Here is a 27,646-nt window from a genome sequence, read left to right as displayed (position 1 = left end):
GACTACCTCCTCCATCCTCGAGGCAGCTACCTCTTGCGGTGCGACAACCTCCACCATCCTCGAGGCAGCAACCTCAACTCCACCTCTGCGCAGTCCACACTGCCAGACGTATGATGTTGAGGTTCCTCAACCTACCTCCACGCGTGAGCTGCCGTCTTGGGAGTTGCCAGATACCAGCGCTATGCAGCAACCTCTTGCGTTGCGGCAACCTCCACCATCCTTGAGGCAGCAACCTCAACTCTTGCGGCAGCCACCTCCACTCTTGAGGCAAGAACCTCAACTCTTGAATGGGCTCTCGTGGCATGGTTGGTTTCGACCTGGCCTTTCATTAGAAGGGGCTAGCGTTCGATCCCAAGTATGAGGTAGAAATTTATTTCTTTTTGAACTCGATGTTGTGTTGATATTTATCCATATTGACTCATTAGGGGTAATTTGAATGAATTACTACCAAATTGTGTCACGTGGTGGCCCGGGGAAATCTGGTAAAACTCGCTGGTAAAGAGACTAATGTCTCACCAGGTAAATCCTCGGACAGCTAGATTAGTGTCAGGTTCAGATTTCTTTAAAATCCTCCTCTACCCATGAGGCAGCCTCATGCTTATGATAAGCCTCATCCCTTGCAGCTTGAGCCTCATCCCATGCAGCATTAGTCTCATACCATGCAGCATGAGCCTCATCCCATGCAGCATAAGCCGCACGCCATGCAACATGCTCTGCTTACCTTACAGCATGCTCTACATACAGCATGCTCTGCATACCTTACCGCATGCTTCTCAGTCACACATCTTTGGTTGTTGCCAACTCACTAGACTGTCAAGCAGTTTCATAACGTTGCCTTCTAGTCTGCTGCTTTTGCACCAGTGAAACCCTCACTGAGAGAACTTAGCTTTTCTCGGATATGGTTCCTGTAGATGAGAAAGTGCTATTCTCCCTCCTGATTTTCCCTTGAGGACTCTGTCATTTGGAAAGGAGCCTTTAGCTGCTTAGCCTCCTATGGACTTTTATTTTTGCATAGCATGCTTCCAGGGAGGGTAATGGTTCCACTTCAGTCGCTAACCCCGTCTGTTACCACACCTGCTCCCATAGACCTTGAGCTGTATTGCAAGACATGCAGTCCAAGCTTAGTCCTTGTTAGAGGATTTTTTGTTTACGGAGTCAGTGTGTCACTGGGAAGACGTTCAACAACCAGCAGAAGTGTCTTGTTGTGACGCAGTGCGGCAACCTCAGCAACCCGATAGCGTGTCACTGGGAAGACGTTCAACAACCAGCAGAAGTGTCTTGTTGTGACGCAGTGCGGCAACCTCAGCAACCCGATAAGGAGTTGTCTGTACGACCCAGACAGTCTAGACAGCTTCGGGTTGTCACTGTACTTCCTCGCTTCCCCATGGTTGACAGTTCACAGACTGTGCAGCAGTACCATGATCTTGTGTCCGGCTCCGTCAGACGACTAGCTTTTAAGAGCTCCCACAAGTCGTCGCTGTCTGGAGATTCTCAGATGGACTATGGATCTGACCAAGGAACTGGGCCTCCTGGTCAATTTTGATGAGTCCCAGCTGTCCCATCCCAGACCATTGTCTCCTGGGTATGGATCTTCAGAGTCGAGCTTTTCGGGCTTTTCCGTCGTCCCCAAAGATATACTAAGCCCTAGATTGCATCTAGAGCATGCTGAGAAGGAACCGATGCTCAGTCAGGTAGTGGATGAGTCTAACAGGGACACTTTCATCGCTGGCACTGTTCATCGAGTTAGGGAGACCCCACCTCCCCCCCTTCAGTATCATCTAGCGGCTCTCTGGATAAAGGACATGACGCTAGAGACGGTCTCAGTTCCTGTTTCCGAAGAGAGGAGGTCTACTCTCACGTGGTGAAAGAACAGCTTTCTTCTCAAGGAAGTCTACCTTTGGCTGTTCAGAAACCCGACCGCCGTCTCTTCTCTGACGCATCAGACACGGGCTGGGGTGCGACTTTGGACGGACAGGAATGCTCGGGAACATGGAATCAGGAGCTAAGGACACTTCACATCTATTGCAAGGAGCTGTTGGCGGTTCGTCTGACCTTGATATACTTCAAGTCCCTCCAGCTTAACAAGGTGGTGGAGGTGGACTCTGACAACACCACAACCTTGGCTTACATCTCCAAGCAGGGAGGGACTCATTCGTGGAAGTTGTTCTAGATCGCAAGGGACCTCTTCATCTGGTTAAAAGATCGAAAGCTCACGCTGGTAGCGAGGTTCATTCAGGGCGATATGAATGTCATGGCAGATCGCCTTAGCCGGAAGGGTCAGGTCATCCCCACAGAGTGGACCCTTCACAAGAATGTTTGCAGCAGACTTTGGGCCCTGTGGGGTCAGCCAACCATAGATCTGTTCGCTACCTCGATAACCTAGAGGCTCCCGTTGTATTGTTCTCCGATTCCAGACCCAGCAGCAGTTCACGTGGATGCTTTTCTGCTGGATTGGTCCCATCTCGACCTGTATGCATTCCCGCCGTTCAAGATTGTCAACAGGGTACTTCAGAAGTTCGCCTCTCGCAAAGGGACACGGCTGACGTTGGTTGGCTCCGCTCTGGCCCGCGAGAGAATGGTTCATAGAGGTACTGCAATGGCTGGTCGACATTCCCAGGACTCTTCCTCTAGGAGTGGACCTTCTACGTCTACCTCACGTAAGAAGGTACATCCAAACCTCCACGCTCTTCGTCTGACTGCCTTCAGACTTTCGAAAGACTCTCAAGAGCTAGGGGCTTTTCGAAGGAGGCAGCCAGAGCGATTGCCAGAGCAAGGAGGACATCCACTCTCAGAGTCTATCAGTGTAAGGGGAAGTCTTCCGAAGCTGGTACAAGGCCAATGCAGTTTCCTCATCCAGTACCACTGTAACCCAGATTGCTGACTTCCTGTTACATCTAAGGAACGTAAGATCCCTTTCAGCTCCTACGATTAAGGGTTACAGAAGTATGTTGGCAGCGGTTTTCCGCCACAGAGGCTTGGATCTTTCCACCAACAAAGATCTACAGGACCTCCTTAGGTCTTTTAAGACCTCAAAGGAACGTCGGTTGTCCACTCCAGGCTGGAATCTAGACCTGGTCCTAAGGTTCCTTATGTCATCAAGATTTGAACCTCTCCAATCAGCCTCTTTTAAGGACCTCACATTAAAAACTCTTTTCCTCGTGTGCTTGACAACAGCTAAAAGAGTAAGTGAGATCCACGCCTTCAGCAGGAACATAGTTTTCACATCTGAAACGGCTACATGTTCCTTGCAGCTCGGTTTTTTGCTAAAACGAGCTTCCTTCACGTCCTTGGCCTAAGTCGTTCGAGATCCCAAGCCTGTCCAACTTGGTGGGGGACGAACTGGAGAGAGTACTTTGCCCAGTTAGAGCTCTTAGGTACTATCTAAAAAGGTCATAACCTTTACGAGGACAATCAGAAGCCTTATGGTGGGCTATCAAGAAGCCTTCTCTTCCAAGGTCTAAGAACTCAGTTTCTTACCTATTCAGGCTCCTGATTAGGGAAGCACATTCTCATCTGAAGGAAGAAGACCTTGCTTTGCTGAAGGTAAGGACACATGAAGTGAGAGCTGTGGCTACTTCAGTGGCCCTCAAACAGAACCGTTCTCTGCAGTGTGTTATGGATGCAACCTATTGGAGAAGCAAGTCAGTGTTCGCATCATTCTATCTCAAAGATGTCCAGTCTCTTTACGAGAACTGCTACACTCTGGGACCATTCGTAGCAACGAATGCAGTAGTAGGCGGGGGCTCAGCCACTACATTCCCATAATCCCATAACCTTTTTAACCTTTCTCTTGAATACTTTTTATGGGTTGTACGGTCGGCTAAGAAGCCTTCCACATCCTTGTTGATTTGGCGGGTGGTCAATTCTTTCTTGAGAAGCGCCGAGGTTAAAGGTTGTGATGAGATCCTTTAGTATGGGTTGCAGCCCTTTATACTTCAGCACCTAAGAGTCGTTCAGCATCCTAAGAGGACCGCTACACTCAGTAAGAAAGACGTACTTAATAAAGGCAGAGTAATGGTTCAAGTCGTCTTCCTTACCAGGTACTTATTTATTTTATGTTATTTTTGAATAACTAATAAAATAAAATACGGGATACTTAGCTTCTGTGTTAACATGTATGCTGGTCTCCACCCACCACCCTGGGTGTGAATCAGCTACATGATTATCGGGTAAGATTAATATTGAAAAATGTTATTTTCATTAGTAAAATAAATTTTTGAATATACTTACCCGATAATCATGATTTAATTGACCCACCCTTCCTCCCCATAGAGAACCAGTGGACCGAGGAAAAAATTGAGGTGGTGTTGACAAGAAGTACTAGAGTACCTGACCACAGATGGTGCTGTGGTGTTCACCCCCACCTGTATAGCGATCGCTGGCGTATCCCGTCCGTAGGTTTCTGTCGGCAACAGAGTTGACAGCTACATGATTATCGGGTAAGTATATTCAAAAATTTATTTTACTAATGAAAATAACATATTTATCTCTGAGAAATCTTACCTAGACTGTCACATTGCTACTTTCACAAGCACACAGGTTGCTCAGGCCACTGTCTGTGCATTGCACAAAGTTTTAGCTGGGTGTCAGGGTTTTCCTCGGTTACGAGCCAAACCGGTACGAGGAAGACCCCAGGTCAAAGGCCAAGCCAGTTGGTCCAGACTTCCACCTTCCTAATGGGTGAATCATCCCTATAAATAGCACAAGGTTTGTATTGAGTGTCGGAGCAAATGACAAATTTGAAAGTAATTTGTATTTTTCCTATTGATACAAACCTGTAGCTATTTATACAAATTGGCCAACCATCACCTGTCCCCCTAGAAAGTCCTGTCTTCAATCAAAAGTGGTTTTGACACACTGGTGTGCGAGTGATTGGGATAGCTGGCAACTCATACTACCCTTCCCTACCTCCCCGCCAACTAGCAGGTTTGATAGTTGCCACCTCGCTTAAAAGTCTTATGGCTAGTCTTCCAGCTTTGCCAGGAGATAATACCTATAAATAGCTACAGGTTTGTATCTTTAGGAAAACACTAATATCTTTCAAATTTGTCTTATTTAGCTTTTTTGTGGTTTTAGAGTTATCTAGATTGGTAGTAATTACTTAATAGATTGCTTAAGAGAATTGTTTCTTGGTGATCATGATTAGCATTTTCTTGTGTCTCGTGTTGAGGACAGTACGGTATTGTGATATATATCAGTTTTGAGGATTGTGAAGGGCTACCGTTCTTCCTATGGATAAGTATGTTTCTATACTTGCAGACCATTTTAAAAGTTTAGAGAGCAAAAGGAAACTTGCTTTTAGAATGGGGGAAAATACATAGAAGACTAGGCTGATTTATTATAGTGGGAATGATGACAATACCAAGTCTCCAATATAGCACCTAGTAAATTTAGCATTGATGATGATGAGTTTCTAAAGCTCTTAACTTCAGCTTATTTTGTGAAATCTAAGGCGGCCAAGGGATCTTCTATTACAGTCTGTAATTCTGAACTTCCTACCATATTTGAAGCCCTAACCTGAATTCTCAAATCTGGTGTAAAGGTTTTAGTGTTCCATTCATTAAGGATTCTGATGGTGCACAACATATTAAAAAATCAAGAACCTCTTATTAAGTTTGTTCATGGAGGCTCTCAAAGAATTGGATCCAAGTCTAATGAAAGATTTGAAAGTTTTTCATGATATAAGAAGTGAAGCTACATCTTTTAATTTTTACAAAATGTTTCTTTGGAAAGGGTTTTGACAGTAATTTAATAGAGTACCTAGTCAGTATTCATTAAACAGTATCATAAAGAATCGAGGTTTGTTTATCAAGATTTCTGGGCTTTTAAGTATTATAGTGGCTGTTGCTTAATGTAGTCTAATAACATTTTTGGGTTTAATTTATTTTTATTTCTTTGAAACAATCTGGAGTCCTTTATTTCAAAATCCATATTGAAATGGTTTGTTTCCAATAATTTAGACTACATGTAAGTCCAGAATGTCCATTATTTTTATTATTCTAAAAAGCTATTAATGCCCTATCTCTTTTTTTTTTATTGGCAACCCACCACCATCGGTGTGGAAATCAACAATGTGAACAGCAGGGGATGATCATAAAAATGAAATGGAATTTTATTGATAAAATTTGTTATTTTTATACTGATACTCATAGGTTTGCCTACCCTCCTCCCCACTGACTTGTGGCATCAAGAGGATAAGGAATAGTTTTGACTTTGTGACTGAAAGGCAGAGAATATGGCTTGCTTAGCTCATTAGCCTATTATTATTATTATTATTATTATTATTATTATTGTTGTTGTTGTTGTTGTTGTTATTTATTATTTGTTATTTATTATTATTGTTATTATTATTTAATTTTGTTATTATTTATTATTATTTTTATTTTATTATTATTATTATTGTTGTTGTTATTGTTATTGTTATTATTATTATTATTATTACTATTATTGTTATTATTTATTATTTATTATTATTTATTGAGTCCCTGGTCAGGCTGGGAGGAATGTAGAGAGGAGAGGTCCCCTTTTTTGTTTCATTTGTTTGATGTCGGCTACCCCCTAAAATTGGGGGAAGTGCCTGGGTATATGTATGTATGTATTCTTTATTTTTTCAATATTAAACTTACCCGATAATCATGTAGCTGTCAACTCCGTTGCCCGACAGAATTCTATGGAGGGATACGCCAGCTATCACAATACTAGAAGGGGGTGTACTTACAAGCGCCACCTGTGGCCAGGTACTCAAGTACTTCTTGTTGACACCTCCTCAATTATTCCTCTGTCGTGCTTTCGGCAAGACGTTCTGGGATACGCTTATGTTCTTGGAGTATTTTCACGACTTTGGTGAAGTATTTCTCTTTGATTTCGGCTGTCGCTTTACTGGAAACTTCTATTTTAGCTTAGTTAGCTTTTGGAATTAATTTGATTAATTTTGGTGACGAAGAGAGTATGAACTCTCGTTCACCTTTCAATGGCCGACCCTTCCCTTAGACGGAAGTGTTGGTGTCTAAGAGAGTATAGACTCTTTCTTAATTTTGCTTAACAAAAGTTATAGATTTATTTTATATCTCTCCGCATCTTATAGGCCTCTTCGATTAACTTCCTTTTATTATAAACTTATTAAAATTAATTTTTATATTTGTTTATATTCGACCTTCCTAATAGTAGGCGGTCTTTTCTTGGTACCGAAGTTAATTATCGTGAGCCCGTCATTTCGGTTTTACCTGTTAACATATTATGCTATTTTAAGGTCTTTGAAAGAATTTCTTTGATAGTCTCGTACTTTTTCAAAGTTGAACTAACGTTTTGTTTGTCTCGGCAGTTGTTGACGTTCAGAACGTTTCAACTTGCACTCTATCGTTACGATAGAGAAAGAATGTTCACGGTTTCACATTGCAGTAAGAGTAACCGTGTCTAGCGTTTTGTTCATTCTTTCTTAACTTAATGGTTTTGATCCTAATAAAGGAACTTTTCTTTTTTGGGAAATATTTCAGTTTTTTCCTTTAACAATAATATGTTTTAACGATATATATGATTGGGCTCTTCTCTCAGGTTCTAAGTCAAGAGAGAGAGAGAGAGAGAGAGATAGAGACGGAGGGAGAAAGAGGATAAACGTTTCCCTCAAGCCTGCCAGGCGTACGAGTAACGTCGTTATCGTTTTTGCTCTTCTCCCTAGTCTCTTTAGGGGAAGAAACTAAACGTTTCTAGAGTGATCTAGTGTTTAGTCTCTTTCCAGCCACTGAATTTTCTTTCATTAGATTTTTCTGTTACATTGTAATTCTGTTTTCGCAATTACTAACTTTTGAGAAGGATAGAATTGCGTGTTTCAGGTACAAACCACTTAAAGTTTCGAGTTCAGTGAAATAAGTGCAAACAGAAATCAAAGTGATAAGTGATTAGTGCAAAGTATGTCAGTGTTATGCGTGAGGGTACTTTTGTGCGCGCCAGTCGTCCTCCCAGTCCGGGACCTCTTGCAAGCTCCCAAGCCCAGGGGAGAAGCAATGTCGAAGGGCATAAGGGTTCGGCAGGCCTTGATCGGCGCACAGAAGTATCCTCGGTGGTTGTGGGCGTGTCTTACCGAGACCGTCACTCCCACCCGCAGACGATTGAGCCCTTATTTTGCTCGTCTGCAGAAGAGATTTAGAGGAGAAAATAAAGGCAGAGTTACGCTGGTCTCAGGTCTCAAGACCTCTTAAACGTAAAGTCCAGACCTATGCCAGACGTACGAAGTAAAGTTCAACAACCCGGATGCAGTCATTGGGTTAGCTCTGACTCTCCTCAGTCATCAGTTTGTCGGGCTGAGAGTGCGCCTACACTCCCCCCCCCCCTATGCTCGCTCCGCCTGATCGCAGTACCACCTGCCAGGCGTACGATGTTGTGGACTCTACTACAGTCCATGCAGCACAGCTTTCGGACCTGATGCGTGAGTGTCGTGCTGAGAGTGTTGCACCTCCTCCTCCTCCTGCACCGGTGGTGCACCAACCGCCTGCACCCGTTCAGCCTGTGCTGCACCCACCTGCACCGGTGGTGCACCAACCGGCTGCACCCGTTCAGCCTGTGCTGCACCCGCCTGCACTCGCTGCACCCAGTCGCAGCACCATCTGCCAGGCGTACGATGTTGTGGACTCTACTACAGTCCATGCAAGCACAGCTTTCGGACCTGTTGCGTGAGTATCGGGCTGAGAGTGTTGCACCTCCACCTGCACCCTTTCAGCCTGTGCTCAACCCGCCTGCACTCGCTGCACCCAGTCGCAGCACCATCTGCCAGGCGTACGATGTTGTGGACTCTACTACAGTCCATGCAAGCACAGCTTTCGGACCTGTTGCGTGAATGTCGGGCTGAGAGTGTTGCACCTCCACCTGCACCCGTTCAGCCTGTGCTCAACCCACCTGCACTCGCTGCACCCAGTCGCAGCACCTTCTGCCAGGCGTACGATGTTGAACCTCTTTCTGTGTTCGCTGTTCCCAGTGTTGTTCAGCCTCAGCCTTCTTTAAGGCAACCTTCGGTTTGGGATCAGGAGGATTACTCCACTCTTCCTCCTCCTCCCCTGGCTGCTCCACCGGTGGTGCAACTCTCGGTGGAAGTACAACCTCTTCCACCTGTGAGTCAGTCTCCTCAGCTGCTGCACCGAGCTCAACCCGTGCACCCTGTTCCTGCACCTCAGACACCTCTGCTTGCGGGAACTTTACCTTGTTCTGCGCAACCTCGGTCTCTTCACGCTCCACTCATTCCACAGGAACAGGAACTTTCTGCACCTTCCACTGTTGTTGTTCCAGCTCGTTCTGACTCTGCTGTTCAGCATACCTTACCTCCATTTTCAAACCATGGCAAAAATATGAATCATGAGTTATGAATGTAAGGTAAACATTATGTTGATTTTTAAACCCCATGCAAGCATGCATAAAGCACTCTAGCACTGGTCATGGAATTTCTAAGAATGTTAAACGCCATGCACACGCTCTGCTTTCCTTACAGCAGGCTCTGCTTACAGCATGCTCTGCATTCAGCATGCTCTGCATACAACATGCTCTGCATACAGCATGCTCTGCATTCAGCATGCTCTGCATACAACATGCTCTACATACAGCATGCTCTGCATACAGCATACTCTGCATTCATCATGCTCTGCATACCTTACCGCATGCTTCTCAACATATCTTGGGTTGTTGCCAACTCACTAGACTGTCAAGCAGTTTCATAACGTTGCCTTCTAGTCTGCTGCTTTTACACCAGTGAACCCTCACTCAGAGAACTTAGCTTTTCTAGGATAAGGTCCCTGTAGATGAGAAAGTTCTTTTCTCCCTCCTTCTGATATTCCCTTGAGGACTCTGTCATTTGGAGGGAGCCTTTAGCTGCATAACCTCTTATGGACTTTTATTTAAGCATTACATGCTTACAGGGAAGGTAATGGTTCCACTTCAGCCGCTAATCCCGTCTGTTACCACTCCTGCTCCCATAGACCTTGAGCTGTGTTGCATGACATGCAGTCCAAGCTTAGTCCTTGTTAGAGGATTTTTTGTTTACGGAGTCAATGTGTCACGGGGAAGACGTTCAACAACCAACAGAAGGGACTTGTTGTGACGCAGTGCGGCAACCTCAGCAACCCGTTAAGGAGTTGTCTGTACGACCCAGATAGTCTAGACAGATTCGGGTTGTCACTGTTCTTCCTCGCTTGCCCATGATTGACAGTTTACAGACTGTGCAGCAGTATCATGATCTTGTGTCCGGCTCCGTCAGACGACTGGCTTTTAAGAGCTCCCACAAGTCGTCGCTGTCTGGAGATTTTCAAATGGACTATGGATCTGACCAAGGAACTGGGCCTCCTGGTCAATTTTGAGGAGTCTCAGCTCGTTCCATCCCAGACCATTGTTTCCTTGGGTATGGATCTTCAGAGTCGAGCTTTTCGGACTTGTCCGTCGGCCCCAAGGATCTTCCAAGCCCTAGAATGCATCCAGAGCATGCTGAGAAGGAACCGATGCTTAGTCAGGCAGGGGATGAGTCTAACAGGGACACTTTCATCGCTGGCCCTGTTCATCGAGTTAGGGAGACTCCACCTCCGCCCCCTTCAGTATCATCTAGCTGCTCACTGGATAAAGGACTTGACGCTAGAGACGGGCTCAGTTCCTGTTTCCGAAGAGATGAGGTCTACTCTAACGTGGTGGAAGAACAGCATTCTTCTCAAGGAAGGTCTACCTTTGGCTGTTCAGACCCCCGACCACCGTCTCTTCTCGGACGCATCGGACACGGGCTGGGGTGCGACACTGGACGGACAGGAATGCTCGGGAACATGGAATCAGGAGCAAAGGACACTTCACATCTATTGCAAGGAGTTGTTGGCAGTTCATCTGGCCTTGATAAACTTCAAGTCCCTCCAGCTTAACAAGGTGGTGGAGGTGAACTCCGACTACACCACAGCCTTGGCTTACATCTCCAAGCAGAGAGGGACTCATTCGAGGAAGTTGTTCAAGTTCGCAAGGGACCTCCTCATTTGGTCAAAGATCGAAAGCTCAAGCTGGTAACGAGGCTCATTCAGGGCGATATGAATGTCATGGCAGATCGCCTCAGCCGTAAGGGTCAGGCCTTCCCCACAGAGTGGACCCTTCACAAGAATGTTTGCAGCAGACTTTGGGCCCTGTGGGGTCAGCCAACCATAGTTCTATTCGCTACCTCGATGACCAAGAAGCTCCTCTTGTATTGTTCTCCGATTCCAGACCCAGCAGCAGTTCGCGTGGATGCCTTTCTGCTGGATTGGTCCCATCTCAACCTGTATGCATTCCCGCCGTTCAAGATTGTCAACAGGGTACTTCAGAAGTTCGCCTCTCACAAAGGGACACGGTTGACGTTGGTTGCTCCCCTCTGACCCGCGAGAGAAGGGTTCACCGAGGTACTGCAATGACTGGTCGACGTTCCCAGGACTCTTCCTCCTAGAGTGGACCTTCTGCGTCAACCTCACGTAAAGAAGGTACACCCAAACCTCCACGCTCTTCGTCTGACTGCCTTCAGACTATCGAAAGTCTCTCAAGAACTAGAGACTTTTCGAAGGAGGCAGCCAGAACGATTGCCAGAGCAAGGACGACATCCACTCTCAGAGTCTATCAGTCTTAATGGGAAGTCTTCCGAAGCTGGTGCAAGGCCAATGCAGTTTTCCTCAACCAGTACCACTGTAACCCAGATTGCTGACTTCCTGTTACATCTAAGGAACGTAAAATCCCTATCAGCTCCTACGATCAAGGGTTACAAAAGTATGTTGGCAGCGGTTTTCCGCCACAGAGGCTTGGATCTTTCCTCCAACAAAGATCTACAGGACCTCCTTAGGTCTGTTGAGACCTCAAAGGAACGTCGGTTGTCCACTCCAGGCTGGAATCTAGACGTGGTCCTAAGGTTCCTAATGTCATCAGGATTTGAACCGTTCCAATCAGCCTCTTTTAAGGACCTCACATTAGAAACTCTTTTCCTCGTGTGCTTAGCAACAGGTAAAAGAGTAAGTGAGATCCACGCCTTCAGCAGGAACATAGGTTTCACATCTGAAACGGCTACATGTTCCTTGCGGCTCGGTTTTTTTGGCTAAAACGAGCTTCCTTCCCGTCCTTACCCTAAGTCGTTCGAGATCCCAAGCCTGTCCAACATGGTGGGGAACGAACTAGAGAGAGTACTTTGCCCTGTTAGAGCTCTTAAGTACTATCTAAGAAGGTCAAAACCATTACGAGGACAATCAGAAGCCTTATGGTGTGCTATCAAGAAGCCTTCTCTACCAATGTCTAAGAACTCAGTTTCTTACTACATCAGGCTTCTGATTAGAGAAGCAAATTCTCATCTGAAGGAAGAAGACCTTGCTTTGCTGAAGGTAAGGACACATGAAGTGAGAGCTGTGGCTACTTCAGTGGCCTTCAAACAAAACCGTTCTCTGCAGAGTGTTATGGATGCAACCTATTGGAGAAGCAAGTCAGTGTTCGCATCATTCTATCTCAAAGATGTCCAGTCTCTTTACAAGTACTGCTACACCCTGGGTCCATTCGTAGCAACGAATGCAGTAGTAGGCGAGGGCTCAGCCACTACATTCCCATAATTCCATAACTTTTTAACCTTTCTCTTGAATACTTTTTATGGGTTGTTCGGTCGGCTAAGAAGCCTTCCACATCCTTGTTGATTTGGCGGGTGGTCAATTCTTTCTTGAGAAGCGCCGAGGTTAAAGGTTGTGATGAGGTCCTTTAGTATGGGTTGCAGCCCTGTATACTTTAGCACCTTTGGGTTGATTCAGCCTCCAAGAGGAACGCTGCGCTCAGTAAGGAAGACGAACTTAAAAAAGAGACAGAGTAACGGTTCAATTCGACTTCCTTACCAGGTACTTATTATTTCATTGTTATTTGAGATAACTGTTATATGAAATATGGGATACTTAGCTATCCTTTAATCTTGTACACTGGTTTTCACCCACCCCCCTGGGTGTGAATCAGCTACATGATTATCGGGTAAGTTTAATATTGAAAAATGTTATTTTCATTAGTAAAATAAATTTTTGAATATACTTACCCGATAATCATGATTTAATTGACCCTCCCTTCCTCCCCATAGAGAACCAGTGGGACCGAGGAATAATTGAGGAGGTGTCAACAAGAAGTACTTGAGTACCTGGCCACAGGTGGCGCTTGTAAGTACACCCCCTTCTAGTATTGTGATAGCTGGCGTATCCCTCCATAGAATTCTGTCGGGCAACGGAGTTGACAGCTACATGATTATCGGGTAAGTATATTCAAAAATTTATTTTACTAATGAAAATAACATATTTATTTTTTATTATTATTATTATTATTACTTCTTGACGAGCTATAACCTTAGTTAAAAAAGTAAGGTGCTAAAAGCCCAAGGGCTCTAACTGGGATAAATAGCCCAATGAGGAAAGGAAACAAGGAAATAAAATTCATTACAGGAGAAGAAATAAACAGTTATAATAAAATATGCTAATAATAGTAGCAACATTAAAATAGATTTTTTATTTATAAACTATAAAAGCATAAAAAACAAGAGGAAGAGAAATAAGATAGAATAGTGTGCCTGAATGTACCCTCAAGCAAGAGAACTCTACCCCAAGTCAGTGGAAGACCATGGAACAGAGGCTATGGCACTACCGAAGACTAGAGAACAATGGTTTGATTTTGGAGTGTTCTTCTTCTAGAGGAGCTGCTTACCATATCTAAAGGGCATCTTCTAGCCTTACGAAAAGGAAAGTAGCCATTGAACATTTACTTTTTAATAGTTAACCCTTTGAGCAAAGAAGAATTGTTTGGTAATCTCAGTGTTGTCGGGTGTCTGATGGCAGAGGAGAATATGAAAAGAATAAGCCAGACTATTCGATGTATGTATGGGCATAGTAAGATGTGCCGTAACCAGAGAGGGATCCAATGTAGTACTGTTTGGCCAATCAAAGGACCCAATAACTCTCTAGCGGTAGTATTTCATGAGGTGGCTGGTGCCCTGGCCAACCTACTACCTACAAAAAGAATGTCTCATTACTTTAGTAGAGGCATAAGTTTTTTGAAAGGGAAGAAAACTGGGAATTTTTAGTTTTAGGGTTGTTGATGAAAGCAAGCTTATAGAGATGAGCAATATAAACATCTGGCGAGTATAGAAATAAAATATTTATTAATGCATTAAAGGTGATTTTTTTCTTTTATATCAGCATTTCATAGTTCATTTATGTGTAGTTGTAAGCATTTTACTTGAATAATTGAATGTTGTTATTGGAATTACAGTCAGACCTTAACATTTAAGGTTTTTTTTGGGGGAATGGTAACTGTTTCTCCCTTCAATGGCATTCCAATACCCTATATTTACTTTAATAATTAGAAAAAACTAAGTGTTTATAGTTATATACCCAAATACAGGAAAAAATTCAAATACAGAGTAGGCCTTGATAAAAAAAAAGATTACATAATGGCATGGGAATTCACATATGACAGTATCAGTCTGAATTCATTCTCCCCTATTATATAATTGAGTATAGTGTGCTATATTTGATCTTATGCTTTGTCTTTTCTATTTAGTTGCATTGACAATAATATAGAAATAGATGCTCCTCAACTGAAAAGACTTGAGAGCATTGAGTTATATAAGATACATTACAGTACTGTACAGCACAGCAGTCTTGTCATATAACAGGACAGAAAGTGGAGGCTGATTCTGTTATACAAGTGAATCTTCAAGCCCTAGATTAATTCTACAATGGCTTTAAGTCTGCTCAGTCAAGGTTTGATTGTATTGATAGGATTTTATTGGTCAGAACCTGATTTATGAAGGTGTGAAATAGGTGCAATCTATATTATCAATAACCCTGAAAACTTCCAACTCTATTTGCAGGTATGAGTAGGAGTTATGTACCTAAAGTCAAACGTGTCTGGGCTTGTCAACGCAGCTTCAAATATTCTAAATTGTGGACGACTTCCAAATTTACTTCTTATGTGTGAAAATATATGGTATTTGCTTTTATTCACACTTTCATTTGTGGTCTTTTATACATTTTTTTTTACGAGTAGTACTGTAGTTCCCGGAGAGTCTGCTAGTGTTTTCCAGTATTTTAATTAGTTTCTTTTGATTCGATCAATGCTTGCAGTTATATTTAATTTCTTGAATTTCATTGAATTTACATTCTGTAATTTTGGCATCCAAAGGTTAAAAAACAAAAGTCTATTATAGTAATCTCAATTTCTCATTTTGATGATACCCCAGTTGTTGGGCATACAGTAATGTACAGTACAGTATATTAGTAGTATTGTATTCAATTTAGTTTGATTTTACTCAAGTTTATGCTTTAGGAAACATTTGTTCCTACACAAATACAAACCCTTGTTCCTTCAATCAGAGAATGGTTTGAACTTGGCTGGAACTCTTTTATTAAAATTAATGAGGTGTCAGTAGATGGAGAAAGCTGACCAGAAACATCGACCCCACATAGAAGTGGGGAAAGATGTAGATAAAGAAGAAGAGGGGTCTGTAGTTACTGGTGGCCAATGGGGAGGCCCCCTCCCAGCTAGTGCACCGACTAGCCACTAGAGAGTACAAACATACTCCTGACACACCACCTGACTATTTTGATTTTTTTGTTCAAGAAAATTGTTGGAAGTTCATTACAGGTATTTGCAAAGGAAATTAAGAAAGAAGAAAGTTTTCCCGATAAATGTAGGTGACTGACGGTGTTCTGTGTAACTTCCCAAATACTTTATACACTTCTTGTTCCTGTTGTTATTTACTCCTTTATAAATGTTGACTGGTGACAGCGATGTCATCGTAACTGATGAAATGGGACATCATTGCGTACTGTCAACATAAGGAGAACTTCAAGTTACTCCTTTACTTGTTCCATACGTTAGTCTCTACACTACTAGTTAGAGGAAGGGCCTTCAAGCTTCTTTTCCCTTTTATCGACAAAATAGTCCTACAAGACCAATCAATAAGAGTTGGGTTTACGTGACTCCTACAATTTCTCTTCTCATGGGAGAGACAGTGTTCTCCAAAGTCCCAGTGACTCCTTCACCTAAGACAAAGAAAGAGATGGCGGAATAACACACCTACTCATTAGTGTGCACTCCTACCTGTTCGCCCACTCTCTCACTAGCGTGGTCCTTTAGGATCACCTGTTCGCTTACCCACAAGCACCCATTAGCTCTACAGGAGTGCCACCTTGCTTGTTAGTGTGCTCCTAGAGGAGCGCTACCTCACCAATTCACATGCACCAATTAGCATGCCCTCATCTGTTCATGCGCTGCTATGGGAGGTCATCCTCATTTTCTCGCTTGAGCTCACAATTTATCATGTGTATGTGCTCTTTTCTTTGCCTATCTGCACATGCGCACACCCACAATTTCTTCTTTGAGCGTGCTCTTGTCTTTAATTGTTTGAGCATGTGCAAACCCGTGATTTCTCCTGTCCACATGCTCTTGTCTTTACATATTTGCGTATGTCCATTATTTCTCCTGTGCGGATGCTCTTGCTCTTACCTATTGGCACATGCACATACCCGCAAGTTTTCTTGTGATGTGTGACTCATCATCTGTTCTTGCATGCAAGTGAAGTGACGTGCACACTCCTACAGGAGCAACTCCCACAGGAGCAACTCCTTACATGTTCACACTCACTAATGTGCGAAAGCCCTAGAAAGCCCTCAATTGTTTGTGCACATCCTTCCAAAGCAGCACGCCCTCACCTTAACCTCCTAGAGAGCTATACTTACCCTTTTCTTAGAGCTCACATTCACCATCTAGTAAGGTAAGAAACTTGAAAATTCTATTTGTCCCGTAACTGACATACAAACCACGCTATTTAATAGGGGTTATTATTTTCGGCGTAGCTAAACTGACGAGCTATTAGAATTTTAACGAGGGTTTTCTACCCCACCGCCAGTTAGCGGGGGGTAGGGAGTGTTGCTTGCTAACCCCCCCCCCTCACACAGACCTGTGCTTGAGCTCACTTTGCTCTCTGCTCGGGTGGTAGTCAGACGTGTCCGCTCTCACCCTCGCCTCTCTGACAGCCATTAATGTCTTTTTGCTTTCTCTCCTACAGGTTTGTGTGTGAAGTTGGCCTCTGGAAACATGCGCAAATGTCCTGGATTACCCGACCGCCCTTGTGGTACATTTATGTTGGCGGTCGAAATGGACCCTCACACCCTTTGTCCTTACTGTAGGGGCCAACGGTGTGATAGTAGTAATAAGTGTGGTGAGTGCAGGGAGTGGTCTATCTTCCAGTGAGAGAGGTTTTCTTGGCGACGGAAGAAGTCCAGGCGGGATATTTCTCCTTCGAAGATTTCTTTGAAAGTAGAAAATCCCAAGGACTCTTCTTCCGTTGCCCCCGAAGCTCCCACTCGATCAGTTTCTTTCAAGAGATGGTCAAGTGGTAGTGTAGACCGTGGTTCTGTTTCCCGACCTAGGGGTTCGAGAGATGGCGTTGCCTCCCCTAGCAAGGCAACTCCACCTCTTCCCCCGGGGGAGGATTTAAATGTTAATATAACTGATTTATTCCAGCTTTGGTCTTCCTTGGGGCTCGAGGGTTTGCCCTCCAAGGAAGCCTTGATTGACATCATCCGGTTGGGTGCCGCTGTCAAGCAATTGCCGACTTTGGCAGAGGTTGATCCTCTGTCTATTGTCGATGTTATGGTGTCAGAGGTATCCAATGCGGTATCTCCTAATACCTCTGCAACTTCTCAACTAGCAGTAGCTGAAGGCTTAGTTTCTCCCGATTCTGCACAACCTACGAGGGAGAAACTAAGTCCAACAGTCTCTCCTGCTGGTGATTCTCCCCCTCGGGGGAGTTCACTCACAGAGACTCCTCTTCGGAGGACTGCTGAAGGTCAGCTTGCTGACTCAACAGTCCCCAGAGGGCGTATACGTCCTAAGGCTCGCCTTCCTCTTCGCCGGAGAGGCCTTCCTTCACCTTATAAGACGGTGAGGAGGCGCCTCTTTGGTTCATCATCGTCGTTGCAGTCCGCCGCAGAGGAGCCTCATCATAGATCTCCGACTGTTCCTGCTACTACCCTGGACCTCTCTGCAGATCGTTCGCGATCCCCTTCGGTGGAAGGTCGTCTTTACAAAGGGCACACCGACCTTCCACCCGTCAGAACTGCTGACCTGCCGTTGCCGTTCCTGGCTGCTGATGCGCTTTATGCGCCAACCAAACCTGTTTTCAAAAAACAGGAACAGGTCCCTTCGGGGCAACAAGGGCGTACGCGCCAATTAGCAAACACGTCCCTTACGCGCCATGCCAACCATGCGCGCCAACGTTCTCCTGACCTCATTGAGGTTTCAGAAGTAGCGTGTCAGCGCTCACCTGTTGCTGCCGTTCCTGAGATGACACGCTAGCGCTCACCTGCTGCCGAGGTTCCTGATAAAGCGCGTCAGCGCTCACCTGCTGCCGAGGTTCCTGATAAAGCGCGCCAGCGCTCATCTGCGCGCCTTCAACCTACTGCGCGCCAGCGTTCACCAACGCACCAGAGCTCGCCTGCGGGCCAACGATCTTCTGCGCGCCCACGATCTTCGGATCTGGGTGCGGTAAGGAAGTTGAGTGCTTCTCCTACTTGCCAGCGCTCGCCAACACGCCGTCTGCTTTCGCCTGTGCGCCATCCCTCGCCAGTGCGCATTCACCTACACGCGCCCACGAGGATGCACGCGCGCCCACGCCCCATCTCCCACAGCAGCAACGCATCGCCAGCCTGATGTGCGCCCACAAGAAGCGCGCCAACGAGCGCAGGTTCCAGCTGCACGCCTACGCGCAAGGGATATCTCTCCTGCGCGCACGCGCCCGACGACATCTTCTGAGACGCACGATCTCTCGCCCGCACGGGCTCTTCATCCTGATCCTGCGCACCCTCCGATGACTCCTGTGCACGCTCCTACGCGCCATCGCTCGCCCGCGCGTGACCCCGGGTATTCCCCATCGCGCGAGCGCTAATGCGCTCCCCAGCGTGATCGTCAATATCGTCTCACGCGTGAAGCTGCAGGACAACGCGCGGCAAGCCCCCCCCCCCCTCTTTCTCCCCCCGCAAGCGCAGAACAGCGCGCTCTCCGGTAGGGGGGAAAGTTCCAGAAAGGTCTAGGGACATTTCTGCTTTGTCTTCTTTTCAGGCGAACCCCCCCTTAGGAAACTCCTCCCAGGGATCGGTTGATCCGTCCCTCCAGAGGGAGTGTCTGATAGGGCAGCCATCAGCCAGCAGCCTTGGTTTGGGCCACTGATCAGAGTGGTCACGCAGGCTGTCAAGCCTGTTCTCTCTGGATTGGGCCACAAATCTTTGGCTGCGTCTACTCCCCTGAAGAGAAAAAGAGGAGTTTCGGACGTGGTGACTTCTCCGAGGACTAAGCTGTCTCCTCGTAAGCCTTCGAGGCAGGCCCTCAGGGGAGTCACGTTAGCTGAGACATTCCCTCATCGCACCAATGAGGGAAACCCCACCTCGCGCAGGAAAGTCTTCTCGGGTATTGGCGAAGAGCCTACCTCCGTGGTTGTTGGAGTCCTGCATCCCTCCCAGGAGGGAGTCGAAGGACTCCAAGACAGTACTGAAGTCCTTGTCAACACTTCGAACGGAGCCAGCCAGTCACTCGGAGAACTTCCGTGAGTCTCCCCAAGAAGAGCCTTTGGGGACAGGAGATTTCGCTGCTAGTCCATCCGGAGGAGAGCTGCAGGAGTCAGAACATGCATTTTGGCAGGTTCTGATCCTTATGAGGACTCTCAATGGGTTTGCTGACCCAGAGATTACTCTTCGAGAGGGCAAAGACGCGGTCTTGGACCGAGTTTTTGGGACTCAAAAACCCTCTAAGGCCACTGCAGCTTTGCCCTGGTCTCAAGGGGTTAAGAATTCCAGGGACAAGATCGTAGTCCAGCTCTCTGAGCTAGCCTCCTCCAGCCGAATCAGTGCCGGCAACAAGCTTCTCCCACCTCCTCGCGTGCAGCAGAGGAGGTACTTCGAGATCATAAAGGAGCCTTGTTTAGCTCTTCCCCTTCACCATTCTTTGGAAGAGCTTACCAGGGGAGTCCCTCTTGAGAGGCTTTCCAACCGGCAGGTCTCATTCTTGGCGACTGAGATCCTTAATCAGGAAAAGGTTGCGAAGTGTGCCATGCAGGCCACTTCATGGCTGGATGTCTGGTTAGGGCTAACCTTAGGTATCCTGATACATTCGGAAGATTTATCCAAAGAACGTACCAGGAAAGCTATCGAGACCTTTCTACTCTCAGGCACTCGCACGATCGAGTTTCTGGCCCACCAAGTCTCGAACTTGTGGGCAAACACCATCCTGAAACGTCGGGATGCGGTGTCTGAGAGGTTTCACCAGAAGGTCCCTAGCACTGAGATAAGCAGGCTCAGACATTCTTCTGTTATGGGAACGAACCTGTTTGAGCCTAAGGACGTGGAGCATGCTGCTGAGAGGTGGAGGAAGTCCCACCAGGACTCCCTCCTACATAGGACTTTGACATCCAACCCCTATAAGCCTCAAGCACCCCAGCAGCCCCGTCCGATCAAGACCATGAAACCGACAACGGCAGCGAAGACAGTGGTGTCTAAGCCCTTTCCTGTTAAGGACAGGAAAGGCAAGAAGCCCTCCAGGGGAGGGAAGAATCCTAGATGGAGCAGCCAAGGCAGCAAACGCTAGGATTGGCAGTCCCTCTGCATGTCCACCAGGGGGGGGATGCCTTCAAAGTTGCACAGACAGGTGGCAGCAACTTGGGGCCGATTCCTGGATGATTTCCGTAATTAGTCAGGGATATCGCGTCCCGTTCACATCTCTACCTCCCCTGACGACGAATCCAGTGTCGTTGAGCTCCCTTGCCATGGGATCAGCAAGGGGGCAGGCCCTTCGGGCAGAAGTCCAGACCATGTTGAAGAAGAGCGCTCTCCAGGAGGTCCTTGACGGGTCCCCAGCCTTCTTCAGTCGACTCTTTCTTGTAAAGAAGGCGTCTGAAGGCTGGAGACCAGTCATCGACCTCTCGGCTCTGAACAAGTTTGTCAAGCAAACTCCGTTCAGCATGGAGACCGCAGACACGGTCAGACTTGCAGTTAGACCTCAAGACTTCATGTGTACACTGGATCTGAAGGACGCGTACTTCCAGATCCCAATCCATCCGTCTTCAAGGAAGTACTTAAGATTCAGTCTAGACAACAAGGAATACCAGTTCAAGGTGCTGTGTTTCAGTCTCTCCAAAGCACCACAGGTTTTCACCAGTGTTCACCCTAATATCATTGTGGGCACACAGGATCGGCATCTGTCTTCTCCGTTATCTGGACGACTGGCTGATCCTAGCAGACTCGGAGTCATCCCTTCTTCAACACCGAGTCAAACTTCAGGGACTTTGCCAGGATCTGGGGATCATGGTAAATCTCGAGAGTTCCTCTCTGCTTCCCACTCAAAGACTGGTATACCTAGACATGATTATAGACACCAATCTCCACAAAGCCTTCCCATCAGACGACAGGATAGCAAGGCTGAGGAAGGTCGCAAGCCCTTTTCTTAGACGTGAAGAGCTTCCAGCGCAATCGTGGTTACGTCTCCTCGGTCACCTCTCATCTTTGGCTCGTCTAGTTCCCAACGGTCGCCTCAGAATGAGATCTCTCCAGTGGCGACTCAAGTCTCGGTGGAATCAAGGTTGCGATTCCCTGGACGTCATGATCCCTATGGTATCTGCGGAACGGACGGACTTCCAGTGGTGAGTGACAGACGAGAACCTACGAAGAGGATTGGACCTTCTCGTCCTCCCCCCGGATTTGATGCTGTTTTCGGACGCCTCAAAAAAAGGGTGGGAAGCCCACGCTCTACACCACAGGACCTCAGGCCTGTGGTCACAATCAGAAAAGTGCCTCCATATAAATCTTTTAAGAGATGAAGGCCGTATTCTTGGCCCTTCAGCAGTTCCAGCAATACATGGCGGGTCACTCTGTGGTGGTGATGAGCGACAACACCACAGTAGTGGCTTACATCAACAAGCAAGGAGGTACCTTTTCGAAGCAGCTATCCCATCTTGCAGTAGAGATATTGAGATGGACCGAAGTCCACTCGATTCCACTATCGGCACGTTTCATTCCAGGCAAAAGGAATGTGCCCGCCGACAATCTGAGCAGAGCGTCTCAGATAGTGAGTACCGAGTGGTCTTTGGATCATCTAGTAGCCAACAAAGACCTGACTTTGTGGGGTTCCCCGACTGTGGATCTGTTCGCGACAGCGTTGAACTTCAAGCTTCCACTATACTGCTCCCCAGTCCCGGATCCCAAGGCGCTCTGGCAAGATGCCTTCCAACAATAGTGGGACAACATCAAGTGTACGCCTTTCCCCCGTTCTGTCTGATGAGGAAGATGCTCAACAAGACCAGAATAGCGGTCAATCTTTCAATGACCCTCATAGCTCCGCTATGGCATCACACGGAATGGTTTCCGGACCTTCTGCAATTCCTAACGGAACTTCCGAGAGAACTCCCTCCGCGACACGATCTACTCAGACAACCACATGCCAACATCTTCCACAAAGCCGTAGCTTCGCTACGATTTCACGCCTGGAGACTATCCAGCATCTCCTCGCTGAGAGAGGATTTTCGCAGCAAGTTGCAATTAGGATGTCTGGACATCTGCGAAAATCATCCGCATCTGTCTACCAGGCAAAGTGGAAAGTCTTCTGTGGTTGGTGTTGTGAAAGGGGTATCTCTCCACTCGATGCCACTATTCCAGCAATAGCGGAGTTCCTCGTGTATTTGCGGGAAGAAATGCGCCTTTCAGTCTCGGCGGTGAAAGGCTATCGCTCAGCCTTCAGTCTAGCCTTCAGGCTCAAAGGAATGGACATTTCTTCCTCGCTGGAACTTTACCTACTCATACGAAGTTATGAACATACCTGCCCTCAGTCGGAAGTGAGACCTCCATGGAACGTGGTTTGAGTTCTCAGGTCTCTTAAGAGACCTCCCTATGAACCATTACGGCAGGCTTCAGATCGCCACCTAACTTGGAAGACAGTGTTCCTACTAGCTTTGGCATCGGCCAAGCGAGTCAGTGAACTTAATGGTCTCTCATATGACATCGCCCATTCAAGGGGATGGGGTGAGGTAACGTTCAAGTTCGTCCCTAATTTTATTGCTAAGACTCAGAATCCGGGGGAGCCGGACCCTTGGTTCTACTCCTTCCAGATTTCGAGTCTTCGTTCCGTAACAGATGACCCAGACCATCTCCTACTGTGTCCAGTAAGGAGTCAGAGGTTATATCTCAAAAGAACAGCTGCAGTCCGTCCTCAGGTGCAGGCATTGTTTGTTAGCTCTGGGAGGACTAAGAGGAGGGTCACCAAGAACACCATCAAAGCATGGATTCGTAGGGTGATCCATCTGTCCCTGAATCCAGACCCTCCTCCGTCACGACACCCTAGAGCATATGATGTCAGGGGCGTAGCTACGTCCCTGGCCTTCAAGAAGAATTTCTCAGTGACGCAGGTTCTTCAGGCTGGGGTATGGAAGCGTCAGACGACCTTCACAGCCCACTACCTGCAAGACGTGACCCACAGGAGGCTCGATACGTTCTCTATCGGCCCTGTGGTGGCTGCACAACAGCTGGTTTAAAACCTCAGGCTCCTTAGTGGACAAGTAGCAGAAAGTTGAGGGCATTGTTACCTGGTCTTAGTCTGCATGAATGAAAAGGTTTGTCTGGCCCTTATTCTTTTTTTCATCTTCCCCTCTCTTGGGGAAAGCAGCATCCTGGGCTCTCTACAAAGCTGACCTCAAACCACTGCAGGTAAACCATGTTTCCTTGTGTTCCTAGTATTAAGCTAATACTATCACGTCCCCATACCCTGATGACGTGGTATTGGGAGAGTCCTAGCCTAAAGTTTCCATCTAAAGGACTACAGGTCAACTTCCTAGGACGAGTCACACTTTATTATACCTTCACACACAGCTTGCGTAGGCCCCAGTCCTTGCGTAGCAAGGTTCTAGCGAGGTGCAGAGACTCCTTATTGTTGAGTGCTGACACACTCAAATAATGAGTCCCCAGGCAAAGCCAAAGCCAGTACTGGCTGGGAGCCACCCTTCCTAATGGGTGAGTCACCCCTATTAAATACCGTGGTTTGTATGTTGGTTACGGAACAAATGACAAATTCGTAGATGATTTGTATTTTTCCTAACTATACAAACCTTAGCTATTTAATCAAACTTGCCTGCCACCCCTATCCTCCTTGAAGTCCTACCTCAAAGCAAAGTGAGCTATAGCACAGGTGTGTGAGGGGGGGGGGGGGTAGCAAGCTACCCTCCCTACCCCCCGCTAACTAGCGGTGGGGTAGTAAACCCTCGTTAAAATTCTAATGGCTCGTCATTTCAGCTACGCCGAAAGTAATAACCCCTATTAAATAGCTAAGGTTTGTATAGTTAGGAAAAATACAAATTATCAACGAATTTGTCATGTTTACCAGCGCATTTTGCAAGATGAGAATACGTATCAGGAACGTTCCTTCTTCCTTGATGATACATATTGGTATGTGATACAGGTGCTTATACACTGGCTATCTGTGCTCTTTTCTCGCAAGAATTAGCATTTGCACTACCGGAGGAATAAGGAATATGCCCTTTTCTCATTTTCTGTATAACCCCTCTCTCGGTTTTGGAGGAGAGGAAAAAGATGTCTACCGAGAATCATCCCTTTGGGAACAGACATCAGCACACTGAGTTTGGCAACTTTGGTCGGTCTCATATTGAATGCAATGCCCTCAACTGAATGGTTCTACTTTACCTAAAGAGGAAAACGTCATATAAATAAGTTTGATCAACGTAGCTGTGTCTCTCTGACGATCTCCAAATACGTGAGCAAGGTATGTACCAAGAGCAGTAATACATACCATAACTATACCCAGTGCTGAGAATTTCATACCAAGATCATATCCAATGCTGAGAAGTTTGTACCAAGGTCATACCGAGCACTGAATTATTCAGGATATAGGTACTCACATGCCTGTTTCTTGTGTTTCTCATTTTCTCAGTCAGGAGAAAAGTTAGATACCTAGTATTGTACATTCTTGTCTCCTACGAGAGGTGAGAAGTTATGTACCGGGAGTGCTTACATCCCTGAGAATACAGTTTAGTAAGAGGCTCAGGTGTTTACGGCTCTTGCTCAGCGTTACACAATCGAACACTTCACATGTTTTTCAGTGACTTGTGTCACAGAAGTTCTTGCCTCTGCTTTGTCCTTGTTCTTTCGTTACACGATGTAATGGAAGTGGAACCTAGGATGGTTCTCATTGCTTGTAAATGTTAAGAGATTTTACTTGAACAAACAGTGAGTTTTCCTTGGGCCCTGCCCCTTTGTGTTTTGTCTTTAGGGGAAGACAGGACAGGTTGCCTCATGCTCGTTCCCCTCGATTGATGTTTCTCATTGCAATCGGAAACTTACAATAGGTTCCCGTGACCCAGGACCTTACGATTGATTACCACAATCAAAAACCTTACTTTCCTTTACCGCAATCAGGAACCATGCAGTTAATTACCTTACGAATGGTTACCTCAATTGATTACCAAGATTGGGAATCATGTGAACAGGAACCATAGGATTTGGATCGGCATTTACACGTGTACCTCAAGGGTTCGTTACCTTACTCTCCAGGAAACTGGTTCATTTGTTCCCATTTCCTGTTCCTTCGCAGTTTTCTATTGCCAGAGAGGAGGAAGGAATCACCAGACGACCAATCTGGCAGTCTCTCTATGCGATTTTGTGGGAGGAGTAGGGCTATACCATAATTAAACTCCCAGTTAGTTTTTTTATGCATGTAGCATAAGATTTTTTAATTCTGACCATCCCTTGTATTCAGATCTTCCCATACTGTACCATCCTGTACGTATTACTAGGTATGTACCTAAGCCTAATAGTCGTGCATGCTCCATCATGAAGCTTAAAACTATACAATACTGTAGAAGTTTTATTCCAGCTCTGACTAGATTGTAGAATGATCTTCCTTATTAGTTAGCTGAATCGATGGAGCTTCAGAAGTTTAAACATGCAACAAATATTTTTATGTTGAACAGTCTGACATAATTCTCTCTTCTAAATTTATATATGACATCTGTTTTAACATTGTGACTGATCATAAGATATTTTTATATTCATTCACTAATTCTCATGTGTGATTTATTTATTTCCTCATTCCTTTCCTTTCTGGACTATTTTTGCTGTTGGAGCCCTCAGGCTTAAAGCATCCTATTTTTCTAACTTGGGTTATAGCTTAGCTAGTAATAATGGTTATAATAATAATAAACTCAGTCGTGCTTGAAGCATTGGAACAGGCGACTTCTCAAATATGATCTCAGCACTCGTACAAGTACTTGTACACTCGCAGTTGTCAGGAAGGATCCTCTTTAATCTAGTTCTCTTGTGTATTTTCTTCAGTAAAAAGGCACCATAGATGACAACCCGTAGGGCTGCTTAGTATGGCATTTCTGATTTCCTCTGTGTAATGTAATGATCAATAGGCTTCTCTCAGCAGCGTCCAAGCTACATCAGGGTTCCTCTACTTCGTTCTGCATTATGACTTGGTTTGTCAACCCCAAATAAGAGAAAGTTTATAGACTTTATACGATCGAACTCCAAGAATGAAAATTTTTCAACTCCCCATTGATATGCCTCATGGGCCCTTTTGAAACCTATAGAGAAAGAGGGTACGATTGCCTCCCCTTTGCCAGACAGGGAAGCCAATAGAGCTTGCATCTCTTATGGAAGGCAATGGTACAAAAGCTGCAGCCCCAGGTCCCAAGGAGGGAGCAGACATCTGGAGTAATAGTGGATGAAGGCACAAGCAGGTCTCCTCTTCCATATATCAGTTACCACTAAGGGCCCAGGTCTTTCAAGGATAACTATTACAACATCCCTATTGCACCTTTAGCGGCTGAAGAAGACTCCAGTGCCCACTGGTCCATTCTGCTGTTCCATATTCTTCCTCCTCTCGAAAGGCTCGGACAGTGCTCCATCAGTTCACCTGTAACCTGGCCTTACATGTAGAACGATAGGAGAAGGAAAGAAAGGATCACAGAATTCCATGACTTTCTGTTACATGCCACTCAGGATTGAGAGCTACTCAACATTCCAGACCTGCTTGCTGATTTGCTAGAGATCAATCAAAACTTTCCCTCTACTGTCTGTAACTCAGGTGACAGGAGAGCTGCGGAGAAGGTTTCTGGACTCCAGTATACACCTACGAATGGAATAGTCGACGGAATTGGAGGCATTGGTATTCTTGCTTGGTTTCCCACGTGTAGCAGCGTATGATCCATCATGAGAATGATGACCACTCTGTCTCAGTACATTTGAAGAGCATGTACCATTGGATCCATTCTCTGTTCTACAAGATGTTTTCTCAGCTTTATCTTTGGGAAAAGTGGCTACCAGTTCAAAGCCTGGTGCATTGGACTGTCTGCTACTCTGCAAGTGTTCAAACCAGTCTCTTTTGAGCACTCTGTCAGCACTCATCTACCGACGGGTCTCAGCAATTCCTCCTTTCTACCCTCTTATGGAGTAATCACTTCAGCATCTAAACAGGATCCTTACTTCGGTCCCAGACATCAGGTGTAATTTTTACGAGTACTTTAGCATGACAGCAGCTACAGTGGGCTCCCTGACAAATGATCATAGCAACAGTGTAAAGGTAACTATTTCTACACTGTCTTCTG

At 45.9% G+C, this 27,646-nt stretch overlaps 1 long non-coding RNA gene across 1 annotated transcript in view; it reads left to right on the top strand.

Moving 5' to 3' along the window:
• The window catches only part of LOC137632270 (uncharacterized), a 66,623-nt gene that overhangs the window by 26,920 nt on the left and 12,057 nt on the right, over positions 1-27,646 (top strand). Inside the window, exon 2 of the long non-coding RNA XR_011042037.1 lies at positions 14,855-14,970. This is a non-coding gene — a long non-coding RNA (uncharacterized lncRNA). The remainder of the gene's footprint in view (positions 1-14,854; positions 14,971-27,646) is intronic.

This window comes from Palaemon carinicauda, chromosome 41, assembly GCF_036898095.1.
Source record: "Palaemon carinicauda isolate YSFRI2023 chromosome 41, ASM3689809v2, whole genome shotgun sequence".
NCBI lineage: Eukaryota > Metazoa > Arthropoda > Malacostraca > Decapoda > Palaemonidae > Palaemon > Palaemon carinicauda.
Note: the sequence above shows the minus strand (reverse complement) of the source record. Positions and strands in the feature narration are given on the sequence as shown.